A 12,034-nucleotide genomic window follows, 5' to 3' on the forward strand; every position below is an offset into this window, starting at 1 on the left:
CCCATGTGTGTGATGTGCTGAGCCACTTTAGCCTTCAGTCCAGTTGTCTGCAATGGCTCTCTTTGCCTATTGTGAGCAGGGTTTGGTCCCTGTGTTATTAGAGGACTAGTCTGGAACCACCTTGAACTTGACTTGAGTCAGACCAGGCATTTTCCAGAGATCTAGGAGCACTGAACTGCCATGTACTTTCCCTATTTTGTCCCCTGAAAAGCTTTTGTTGGTGGGTAGGATCTGCAGACAGACCAGATGTCTGCCCCCAACCCACTGCTAGGGCAGCAGTGAAAATAGGGTGTGTGTGGTTATCTCCCCCTCTCCCCAAAGCAGGAGTCACTCCGGCGTGGTGCTGGCCCCTGTCAGGGCTGCTTGCACACTGCCAGGCTTCTGACACCTCTTTGGATGGTCTCTGTCCAAGGATGTACTGGAGTAGATATGTCCACAGGAGAACATGGGGGCAGGAGGCATGATGTTAGCAAGATTTGAGCAGGTCTCTGTGGGATGGGACCCGGAGCTACTTTAGAAACGCCTTCCTCAGGGGTGGAGGGGGCAAGTCTGCAGGAGAGCATGGTAGACAGGAAGTACCAGCAAGGTCAGCACAGTTCCACTGTAGGAGGGGACCTGTAGCTGCCCAAAACTCCTGCCAACACCAGCTGGGTTGGAGCAGGGGTATGCCCAGAAGTGTTCAGGGGGAGAGGTGTTAGCAAGGTTTGCATTTGCATGGGTATGCTCTTGGAGAAGAGCTGGATCTGAGGCCTGGCTGGAGGAATGTGTACACAAGAGAACACAGGGAAGGACTGGGGTGCACTGTTAGCAAGTGAGGTAAAGAATGTTGGCAACATGCTGGTTTCTGCAGGTGTTTGTCTAGGCTGGTGGGTGAGGAATGGAAATAGCACCCACCAACTCCTTTGTTCCTGGAGAAGTCTCCCGATCATACCTGGCCCTGCAGCACATGCTCTGATAAACAGTAAGTTAGTAAACAAATCCCCTGTATACACCAGATGTTTTTCAAACTACTGCTTCTATGCTATATTTCCATGGGGCTGTTTGTTGTGCTGTGTCTTTAAGGTCATGGACTCCATTACCTCTTGCCCTCCCAGCACTCCCAGAGCTGAGCGTACTGATTTTTAAAGTTCGAGATGTTAAGCCTTACTGATTGTAAGAATTCATGAAATTATGCTCGTCTGGTTTTCAAAGTCAAATGTCCTGGGATTCATCTTCCTTGTGTGGGTCCCCTCTGCCTGGGGGGCCTGGTGCAGGGTATGGTCCTTTCCCCTCTGCACGCCTGAAGTGTCCCTCCCTCAGACAGTCCCGTGAGTCCATTTAGCTCCAGATTGTATCTCCACCCTTCCTACCCTCTTCAATGTAGCCTCTTCTCTACATTTAGCTATGGAGAGTCTGTTCTACTAGTCTTCTGGCCATTTTTCTGGGTTATTTACACCAACCTGGGTGTTATCTAGTTGTATCCATGGGATGAGGTGAGCTTAGGATATTTCTACTCTGCCAGCACCCTGAGAAATCTAATGTCTACAACTCTTTACAAAAAATTTTTAAAGAAGCTCTTCGGTGTTTGCCTTGGTATGGGAACCAGTTCTAAATTGCTGATGATGTATACATTTTATAGTATCTATTCTCTATGATAGAAAGCAAAACCCAATTAATAACAGCCAACATTTATATAATACTTAGATTGCAAAACACTACCATTTGTATCTTATCATTTGATCTTCACTACAATTTTATAGAAGATATTATCATTAGCTAATTCCATTAAAAACTTGATCCCTCCCAGCAGTTCAGCAACATAGCCAAGTTTTCTTGGTTAATGAATTGCAGAACCAAGATTTGACCAATATCTCCTGACACTGAAGTACATGGTCTTTATATTTTACTGTTAACTTTTGCTTGAGTAATTACCTTGGTCAAGTTTTTTGCTGAATCTGGACCTTATTTCCCTCTAGAAATACAGGGAATATTTAATTTATTTTAAAGGATTTTTCAGCTCTACATATCATTTGTTTTGTGTATTCTTGGTAGATGTGGAAGTGGATAATTTTATTTACCTATTGGGCCAACTATAACTAAAGAGAACTAGACACTATCAGCACCTTATCGAACTGAGTAATTTGCCACCTGGTGATTCTTTCCCAAGACTTATACGGTGATGTCATAGAAAAAATTTTAAAAATGAAGAATTTGAGGGGCGCCTGGGTGGCACAGTGGTTAAGCGTCTGCCTTCGGCTCAGGGCGTGATCCTGGCGTTATGGGATCGAGCCCCACATCAGGCTCTTCCACTATGAGCCTGCTTCTTCCTCTCCCACTCCCCCTGCTTGTGTTCCCTCTCTCTCTGGCTGTCTCTATCTCTGTCGAATAAATAAATAAAATCTTTAAAAAAAAATGAAGAATTTGAAAGAAAGCTATGACTCTTTCTTTTGGAAATTATTTAATGTAGTAAGAAAAAAGTTTAAAATGTTAAATTATTAATGTAATAAATATTCAAATGGTGATGTACATAAATTTACATTTTAATACCAAGAAAGAGGATCTGAAAAGCATATATCAAAAACTATATTTAATAGTTTTTATATTTCTCCAATTGTAATTTTGATTCAGCTAATTTAATGCAATAATCATAACAATTCTCTGAATGTATTAATACTTTTTTTAAAAAGAGTTTATTTATTTATTTATGAGAAAGAAAGAGTATGACCTGGGGGAGGGGCAGAGGGAGAGGGAGGAGGGGAAAGAATCTGAAGCAGATTCTGTGCTGAGTGTGAAGCCTGATGTTGGGCTTGACCCCATGACCCTGAGATCATGACCCGAGCTGAAATCAAGAATCAGATGCTTAACGAACTGAGCCACCCAGGCACCCTGGAATGTATTAATAGTTTATAGTAATATTGCAAGGTCAAAAAGCATGGGTTCAAGTTTCAATATTTCCACTTTAGCTGAGTGATCTTGAGCAAGTTATTTAGTATCATTCTGATTCAGTTCTATCAGTGGTAAAGTATTAGTACCTCTCAGAGTATTGTGAAGATTAAAAGACATTACATACAGATCACTTAGTGCTGTGCCAAATACATAAATATGAATGATGTAAGATGGTATTATTAACAAGCATACTATGTTGCTACTGTTATTGTTACATATGGCAAAATCTTAAAACCTGTATAATCTTCATAACTCCTATAGACCTCTGGTCATCTAATCTAGAGGGGTTTTTATGGGTTTTTCCCCCAAAACTTTGATTAAACCACAAGGAGAGGACCTTGAGACAAACCTCATTATTCTTTTCCCTTAAATAAGAGTCAGGCAGCAAGTTTTGTTTTTTTTTTTAAGATTTTATTTATTCATTTGACAGAAATAGAGACAGCCAGCGAGAGAGGGAACACAAGCAGGGGGAGTGGGAGAGGAAGAAGCAGGCCTCCAGTGGAGGAGCCTGACGTGGGGCTTGATCCCAGAACTCCGGGATCATGCCCTAAGCTGAAGACAGACACTTAACGACTGAGCCACCCAGGCGCCCCTGGCAGCAAGTTTAAAGAGAGGACAGCAGAAGATAGGCTTGTGTCTGAGCAAAGAGGAAATGCCAGAAGATAAAGTTTATGGGTTCCTTTATAGAAAATGACTAATCTCATAAAATACTTTTTAATTTATTTGACCTCAAGAAAAGTATACCATAGTATTCTTCCTGGTTATAAAAAAGGGAAATATAAAATATTTTAAATAATTGACAACTTAAAAGCAGGTCACAAATTGTTAACCTGAGTAGAACAATTTGTACAATCAATTTTGAACTACAGGTAGAAATGATCTTTAAGAAAATTATGGTGTAAAAAAATAAGTAAACCTATATTACTAGCTTAATAAAATATTTAAAACTAATATAGTCTGAAAAGATAATTGATGACATCTATTGAGTAAGTCAGGGGTCTGGTGTTGACAAGATTAAAAGAGAAAATGGATTCTTAAACCCTATCAAAATCTATTACCTGTTAATATAATTAAATACAGTTGCATATAACAGAAAAATTCAAAATAGAGGCTTAGAGGCAACAGAATGCCTTCCTTCTTGTTCTGTCATTCATCTTGCCCCAAGGCCCAAAGTGGCTGCTTATGCTCCAGCTGCTCTTCATGCCAGCACTGCAGGCAGTAGGAAACAGTGAGGAGGAGTAAGTCTTATAAGACACAGACCTTATTTTCTAAGGAGACTCCCTGGAAATCCTACACAACACTTACATAACACTTCATTACCCACTTAGTCGGGCAGCCATGCATCTCTGAGACTGCAGGAGATTGGGCAATGCAGTCTTTTACTCTGAGTGACATGTGCCAACACAATACTGCTCTTCTGTTACTGACAGGGAAGGTGGGCTGCCGAGGTAGGCGATTAAGGGTGTGTACCACCAGCTCGTTGATCTAAATCATGATTAACAGGAGTTCTAACAGGTTAGGCCAAGTTAAGAAACACAACATTGGATTGATATTTTTAAGATATTGACCCCAGAATGGAAAGTGCTTATCTGCAAGTGTCTAAAATAAAAATCAAGACATTACTATCTAAGCAGCTGTGGTTGGCACCAATGAATTTCACATAGTTATTACACAGTAATTAAGCCTGGGCCATGGATTTAGACCGCCTATGCTGAGTTCTGGTACTAATGGAATCAACTTGGGCAAGTCACTCGATACCTTAGATTCCTCATCTGTGAAATGGGGGAAATGGTGCCTATTTGTTGAAGTTGTTGTGAAAATTAAGTAAGTTAAAAATGGAAAGTTAATTAAGAGAGAACCTGACACCTAGCTGGTGTTCAATAAATATTGGCTGTTATTATAATTCATATTTTATTAGTATCATATCTAAGGCACACATTACCTAATAGCCTTATACTATGTGAGGTATATATATATACTTTTGTATATATACTATGTGAGAAGTATGTTTATTAAATTTACATTTAATTTTAGACCACACATTATTACAGAGTGTACAATCTAATAATGGGAAAGTGATTTATATTTTGTAGAGAATTTTAATGAACACTTAGACTGTGTGGAAAACAACTGCAAAACTTCATAATAATATAAGCAGGATTGTATTTTTCTTTATTATGAATTATTAGCATACACTTTGCAGTATTAATAACCAAGAAAGTCATGCATAGTATCCAAAAAAGAGAATAAAAGAATGAAATACACTCAGCTAATAAATCATTTCATTCTAATTAAATCATAAGTATATTGTAGAATAAAGCCCAGATTCCTATTAGTGAAATTTCACGTATTTAAAATTTCATGAAATCTACTCAGCATTCTACATTAGTGTCTTGGAAATAATCAGCTCTCTCATATTATTTATAAAGTACACTCATTTAAGGAACTCTGGAAATCTTGATACACTGACAAATTGCACCCTCCAGTGGAAAAAAATCTTTATCCATTAAAATTTAGTGTGTTTCTGCATTGCAGGTTTGTTTATTCAAATGTGTTTGTACCTAAAACTTTTAATGCAAGTATGTTTTATGACCTGCAGTAATGTATATCAACCACTATTCATTTCCTCTGGGTCCCCAGGAAGTTGCTCTGAGTTTCAGAGTCTGTTGTGTAAATAGTACATTAAATGTTGGAAACGTAAAAAAAGTCGAAAAATTTAAAAAGAAAAGTAAAAGATAAAATTGGACCATAAATTAAATGTTTTCTAGAAGACTATCCTTGGTTATGTATTTAAAACTGAATTATTTTAGATATACCATATCATCAGGCAAGTGTTTCCTACTTCAAAATGTTTTTTTTTTCAATGTAGAAAGTATAAATTACTGTTAGTAAAATTATTAGTTTCTATGGAGGACTGAAAGACTGATTACATCTCTCTGTTTTTCACTCTAGTCTGAGAAGCATAAAAGCTGACACTAACAGGATGTAAGAGGTATGTTTTGAACCCAGATCAGTTTGACTCCAAAACTGAACTCATTCCACTCTATTCTATGTCAATTCCGTGGTTATTGACCCCTTGCACTATCTTCTTCTGTTGCTTATTGATCAGGGGCACACGATCAAATCAGCCACAGGTTATCACCTAAAACCGAGGTCTTTTTCTTAACGGTCATCTCTCCTTGAAATCCCTTCCCTCTTGGGTGGGAAGAGGGTGAGACATGGGCAAAATGCGAGAAGAGGAGTGGGAGGTACAGGCTTCCACTTATTGAACTGATTAAGTCATGGGACAAAAGGGAATATAGTCAATGGTATTGTAAGAGAGTTGTACGGTGACAGACGGTAGCTACACTTGGGAGCATAGCGTACTTGTTAACTTATCCGATCACTATGTTGTACACCTGAAACTAACGTGACATTGTGTGTCAACTATACTTCAATTTAAAAAAAAAAATTCCTCCCTCTTTGGCTTTTCTCTCTCTATTGCAACATGACCTCGGAAAATTTCTTCTCTTTCCATATTTCTTCTCTAGCCTTCATCGTACACGCCTTAAACACTCCAGGCAAAACAAAAGCCTGATAATCCAACTGTGGCTACCTTTTAACCTTAACATGCTCTTTAGAGGATTTACAGGTGTCTTTCTTACAGAGAATGATGCTAGAAAATAACATTTTCTGTCTGGGTTACTGCTCTGCCAAACAAGCATTTGGTGTCCTTCACAAATCAACCTAAATCTTTCTCTGAAAAGAAAGCAAACACAGTATTTATCTCTGTTACCTAAAGCTCTTATAGCCCATGGACTAATTCTTCCCTTCTTCCTTCTTTTCCTTTGATCGTGTCTCATCTCTGAAGGCCCTGTGTGGAAGCAGCCGAGACATTACCTATCAGGTAATGTTTGTTCTCACTCCTCTTGAACACCTTCCTTATCCTAATTCAGTGTTTCGTTGTTACTTGTCCCAGACCTTATTTCTCCTTCTTCTAAGTTCTTTATTTACTTCACTCTTTTACCTATTGGTAAATATTTATAATTTATCATACTTAAATATTACTTTTTGTTCATCTATTTTAAAAATATATTAACTTCCACTTCCTAAACTGTTATCGTACTGATTTTATTCTTTAAACTGTTACTATTTCCTTTTGTCTCTTTCTGTTACTTCCAATTCATGTCTTTCTTTTTCTTTTCTTATCTTTTTTTTTTCCCTTTTCAACCCCTCTTTGTTAAACAGTAGTTTTGACCCACAGTAGAGAACAAAGAAAGAAGACGGTCTCATGTCTAGTGGAGGAAACCTATGAACCAAAAACACACCAATAAACTTAAAATTGTAGCTATGTTAAATGTTACAAAGGAGAGGTGTGTGGTTTTATGAGAGCATATTGACTAGGTTATCAGCCTAGTCAGAGAAATTAACAAAAGCTTCCCTACAGAAGATACACACCTGTGTCCATAAAAGGATGAATATGTGTAAGACTGTGAGTGCCACAGATGGACGACGGACAAAAACCAAGCGAGAGGAGAGAACATGTTAAGTTGATTTGCAAGGAGTAAACCAAGGCTCTTGTGACTGGAGCACAGACAGAGGGAAGCATGGCATGAGATTTAGGCACAAGTGGGGTTTGGATTATACAGGTTTTGTTCAGAATTTTGGTGTGTACCTTAAAACCAAAGGTAGGGCATTCAAATATTTTAGCAGAGGTTAGAGAGGTGTGAGGAGATTTCATTTGAAATTGTATTCGTTTACAAATAAGCCATGCGACACGACGTTGGGCAACTTTTTTTAATTTCTCGTCTCATCTGTGAAATGGCAAAAAAATAGGCATTGCAGTAATAATAGTATAAAAAGCAGTAATGATAATGATGGTTCAGCTTTATGGACCATCTACCTTGCACGAGACACATTTCAGTGTCTCAGGCAACTGCTCCTTTAGGTCCTATTACAATGATCCCTGTTTTACAAATGAGGAAAATGAGGTACAGAAATGAAATGAAACAAAACAGCTTGTAAATGGTGGATTACTTACACCACAGGATTTTGTGAAGACCAAAAGAATGGATATATTTAAAGCTGTAATCACAGAATCCAGTACATGGTAAGCATTTGGCAAATACTAAATATTGTACTGGTGACCCAGTTTCAAATTAAAATATGAGTCAGATTTTAAAAACACTAGGTTGATTTCAAAACGATGACAGTTTCTCTCTCTCACTCGCTCTTTTTTTTTTTTTTTTTTTTGGCTAATTTTGTCCTACTTACTTTTAATACTTTTCAAAACCCTTTATTTTTCCCTTTTCTCTACTAACAACTTTCAGCTCACTTGGGCCTCTGTAATATCATCAGCTACATGAGTTTTAACCTTATTGTTTATGCCCCAACTACCCTGTACTCCTCTGCATATCAAAACTTTCCATTGGCCTTTCTGCTAGGTAAATACATTTCTCTAACTTCTTCACTGAATACTCCTTCCAATTTCCTTTGTTGTTGTTGAAGTGTATTTGACATACAATATTATTAGTTTCAGGTTTACAACATAGTGATCCAACATTTATTTATTTTGTGTGTATGTGTTTAAAATATCTTTTCCTAAATAAATTCAATTTTTATTTTTTTATTATTATGTTCAATTAGCCAGCATATAGTACATCATTAGTTTTTGATGTAGTCTTCAAGGATTCATTAGTTGCGCATAACACCCAGTGCTCATCACCACACGTGCCCTCCTTAATACCTATCACTGGGTTACGCCATCTCCCCACCCCCCTCCCTTTCTGTAACCTTCAGTTTGGTTCCCGGAGTCCAGAGTCTCTCATGGTTTGTCTCCCTCTCTGATTTCTTCCCATTCAGTTTTCCCTTCTTTCCCTTGTGGTCCTCCACACTATTCCTTATGTTCCACATATGAGTGAAACCATATGATAATTCTCTTTCTCTGCTTGACTTATTTCACATAACATAATCCCCTCCAGTTCCATCCATGTCAATGCAAATGGTGGGTATTCATCCTTTCTGATGGCTGAGTAATACTCCATTGTATATATGAACCACACCTTCTTTATCCATTCATCTGTTGAAGGACATCTTGGCTCCTTCCACAGTTTGACTATCGTGGACATTGCTGTTATGAACATTGGGGTGCATGTGCCCCTTCTTTTCACTACATCTGTATCTTTGGGGTAAATACCTAGCAGTGCAATTGCTGGGTCATAGGGTAGCTCTATTCTTAACATCTTGAGGAACCTCCATACTGTTTTCCAGAGTGGCTGTACCAGGTTGCATTCCCACCAACAATGTAAGAGGGTTCCCCTTTCTCCACATCCTCACCAACACTTGTTGTTTCCTGTCTTGTTAATTTTTGCCATTCTGACTGGTGTAAGGTGGTATATCATTGTGGTTTTGATTTGTATTTCTCTGATGGCTAGTGATGTTGACCATTTTTTCATGTCTGTTGGCCATTTGTATGATTTCTTTGAAAAACTGTCTGTTCATGTCTTCTGCCCATTTTTTGACTTGATTATTTGGTTTTTGGGTGTTGAGTTTGAGAAGTTCTTTATAGATCTTGAATACCAGCCCTTTATCTTAATTGTCATTTGCAAATATCTTCTCCCATTCCATGGATTGCCTCTTAGTTTTGTTGACTGTTTCCTTTGCTGTGCAAAAGCTTTTTATCTTGATGAAGTCCCAAAAGTTTATTTTTGCTTTTGTTTCCCTTGCCTTTAGAGACATGTCTTGAAAGAGATCGCTGTGGCCAATGTCAAAGAAGTTACTGCCTATGTTCTCCTCTAGGATTTTGATGGATTCCTGTCTCATTTAGGTCTTTCATCCATTTTGAGTTTATCCTTGTATATAATGTAAGAGAATGATCCAGTTTCATGCTTCTGCATGTGGCTGTCCAATTTTCCCAGCACCATTTATTGAAAAGACTGTCTTTTTTCCATTGGATATTCTTCCCTGACTTGTCAAAGATTAGTTGACCATAGAGTTGAGGGTCCATTTCTGGAGTCTCTATTCTGTTCCACTGATCTATGTGTCTTTTTTTTTGTACCAATACCATGGTTTCTTGATGATCACAGCTTTGTAGTATAACTTGAAGTCAGGCATTGTGATGCCCCCAGCTTTGGTTTTCTTTTTTAACAATCCCCTATAATTTTGGGTCTTTTCTAGTTCCATACAAATTTTAGGGTTGTTTGTTTGATGGTATTTTGATAAGGATTGCATTGAAAGTGTAGATTGCTCTGGGCAGCATAGACATTTTCACAATATTTATTCTTCCAATCCATGAGCATGGAATGTTTTTCCATCTCTTTGTGTCTTCCTCAATTTCTTTCATAAGTGTTCTGTAGTTTCTAGAGTATATATCCTTCACCTCTTTGGTTAGGTTTATTCCTAGGTATCTTAAGGCTTTTGGTGCTGTTGTAAATGGAATCGGTTCTTTAATTTCTCTTTCTTCAGTCACATTGTTAGTGTATAGAAATGCAACTGATTTCTGTGCATTGATTTTGTATCCTGCCACATTGCTGAATTGCTGTATGAGTTCTAGTAATTTGGGGATGGAGTCTTTTAGGTTTGACACATAAAGTATCATGTCATCTGTGAAGAGAGAGAGTTTGTCTTCTTCTTTACCAATTTGAATGCATTTTATTTCTTTTTGTTGTCTGATTGCTGAGGCTAGGACTTCTAATACTATGTTGAACAAAAGTGGTGAGAGTGGGCATCCCTGTCATGTTCCCTACCTTAAGGGAAAAGCTCTCAGTTTTTCCCCATTGAGAATGATATTTGTTGTGGGCTTTTAGTAGATAGCTTTTATGATATTGAGATATGTTCCTTCTTCTTTTTTTTTTTTTTAAAGATTTTATTTATTTATTTGACAGAGAGAGAGACAGCCAGCGAGAGAGGGAACACAAGCAGGGGGAGTGGGAGAGGAAGAAGCAGGCTCATAGCCGAGGAGCCTGACGTGGGGCTTGATCCTATAATGCCGGGATCACGCCCTGAGCCGAAGGCAGACGCTTTAACCGCTGTGCCACCCAGGCGCCCCGAGATATGTTCCTTCTATCCCTACATTCTGAGGAGTTTTAATCAGGAAAGGATGCTGTATTTTGTCAAATGTTTTTTCTGCATCAGTTGAGAAGATCATATGGTTCTTGTCTTTTCTTTTATTAATGTGCTCTATCATGTTGATTGATTTGTAAATGTTGAACCACCCTTGCATCCCAGAAAAAAGGATGGATAATCATTTTAATGTACTGTTGGATCCTATTGGCTAGGATCTTGTTGAGTATTTTGGCATCCATGTTCATCAGGAATATTGGCCTGTAATTCTCTTCTTTAGTGGGGTCTTTGTCTGGTTTTAGAATCAAGATAATGCTGGTCTTGTAGAATGAGTTTGAAGTTTTCTTTCCATTTCTATTTTTTGGAACAGTTTGAGAAGAATAGGTATTAATTCTTCTTTAAATGTTTGGTAGAATTCCCCTGGGAACCAACCATCTGGCCCTGGACTTTCACTTGTTGGGAGATTTTTGGTTACTGATTCAATTTCTTTGCTGGTTATCAGTCCGTTCAAGTTTTCTTTCTTCCTGTTTCAGTTTTGCTAGTTTATATGTTCCTAGGAATTTATTCATTTCTTCCAGATTGCCCAATTCGTTGGCATATAATTTTTCATATCCTAATTGTTTTTATTTCTTTGGTGTTGGTTGTAATCTCTCCTCTTTCATTCATGATTTTATTTATGTGAGTCTTTTTTCTTTTTGATAAGTCTGGCTTGGGGTTTATAAATTTTATTAATTCTTTCAAAGAACCAGCTCCTAGTTTCATTGATCTGTTCTGGTTTTGTTGTTGTTATTTGCTTCTACAGCATTCATTTCTGCTCTATTCTTTATTATTTCCCTTCTTCTGATGGCTTTAGGATTCATTTCTTGTTCTTTTTCTAGCTCCTTTGAATGTAAGTTAGGTTGTGTATTTGAGACTTTTCTTGCTTCTTGAGGTAGGCCTGTATTGCTATGTACTTCCCTCTTATGACAACTTTTGCTTCTTTCCAAAGGTTTTGGACCATTGTGTTTTCATTTTCATTTTCTTCCATGTATTTTTTCTTTTTTTCTTTAATTTTCTGGTTAACTCATTC

General features: G+C 37.8%; 1 protein-coding gene across 3 annotated transcripts in view; it reads left to right on the top strand.

Moving 5' to 3' along the window:
- The window catches only part of ZBTB41 (zinc finger and BTB domain containing 41), a 106,559-nt gene that overhangs the window by 31,812 nt on the left and 62,713 nt on the right, over positions 1–12,034 (top strand). For all 3 annotated transcript variants that reach the window (XM_045787738.2, XM_045787737.2, XM_045787740.2), the window contains one exon: positions 5,878–5,917. The gene's annotated coding sequence lies outside the window, so the exon portion shown is untranslated. The remainder of the gene's footprint in view (positions 1–5,877; positions 5,918–12,034) is intronic.

The sequence above is a fragment of the Ursus americanus genome, chromosome 2 (genome assembly GCF_024610735.1).
Source record: "Ursus americanus isolate L20-20 chromosome 2, mUrsAme1.1.p, whole genome shotgun sequence".
NCBI lineage: Eukaryota > Metazoa > Chordata > Mammalia > Carnivora > Ursidae > Ursus > Ursus americanus.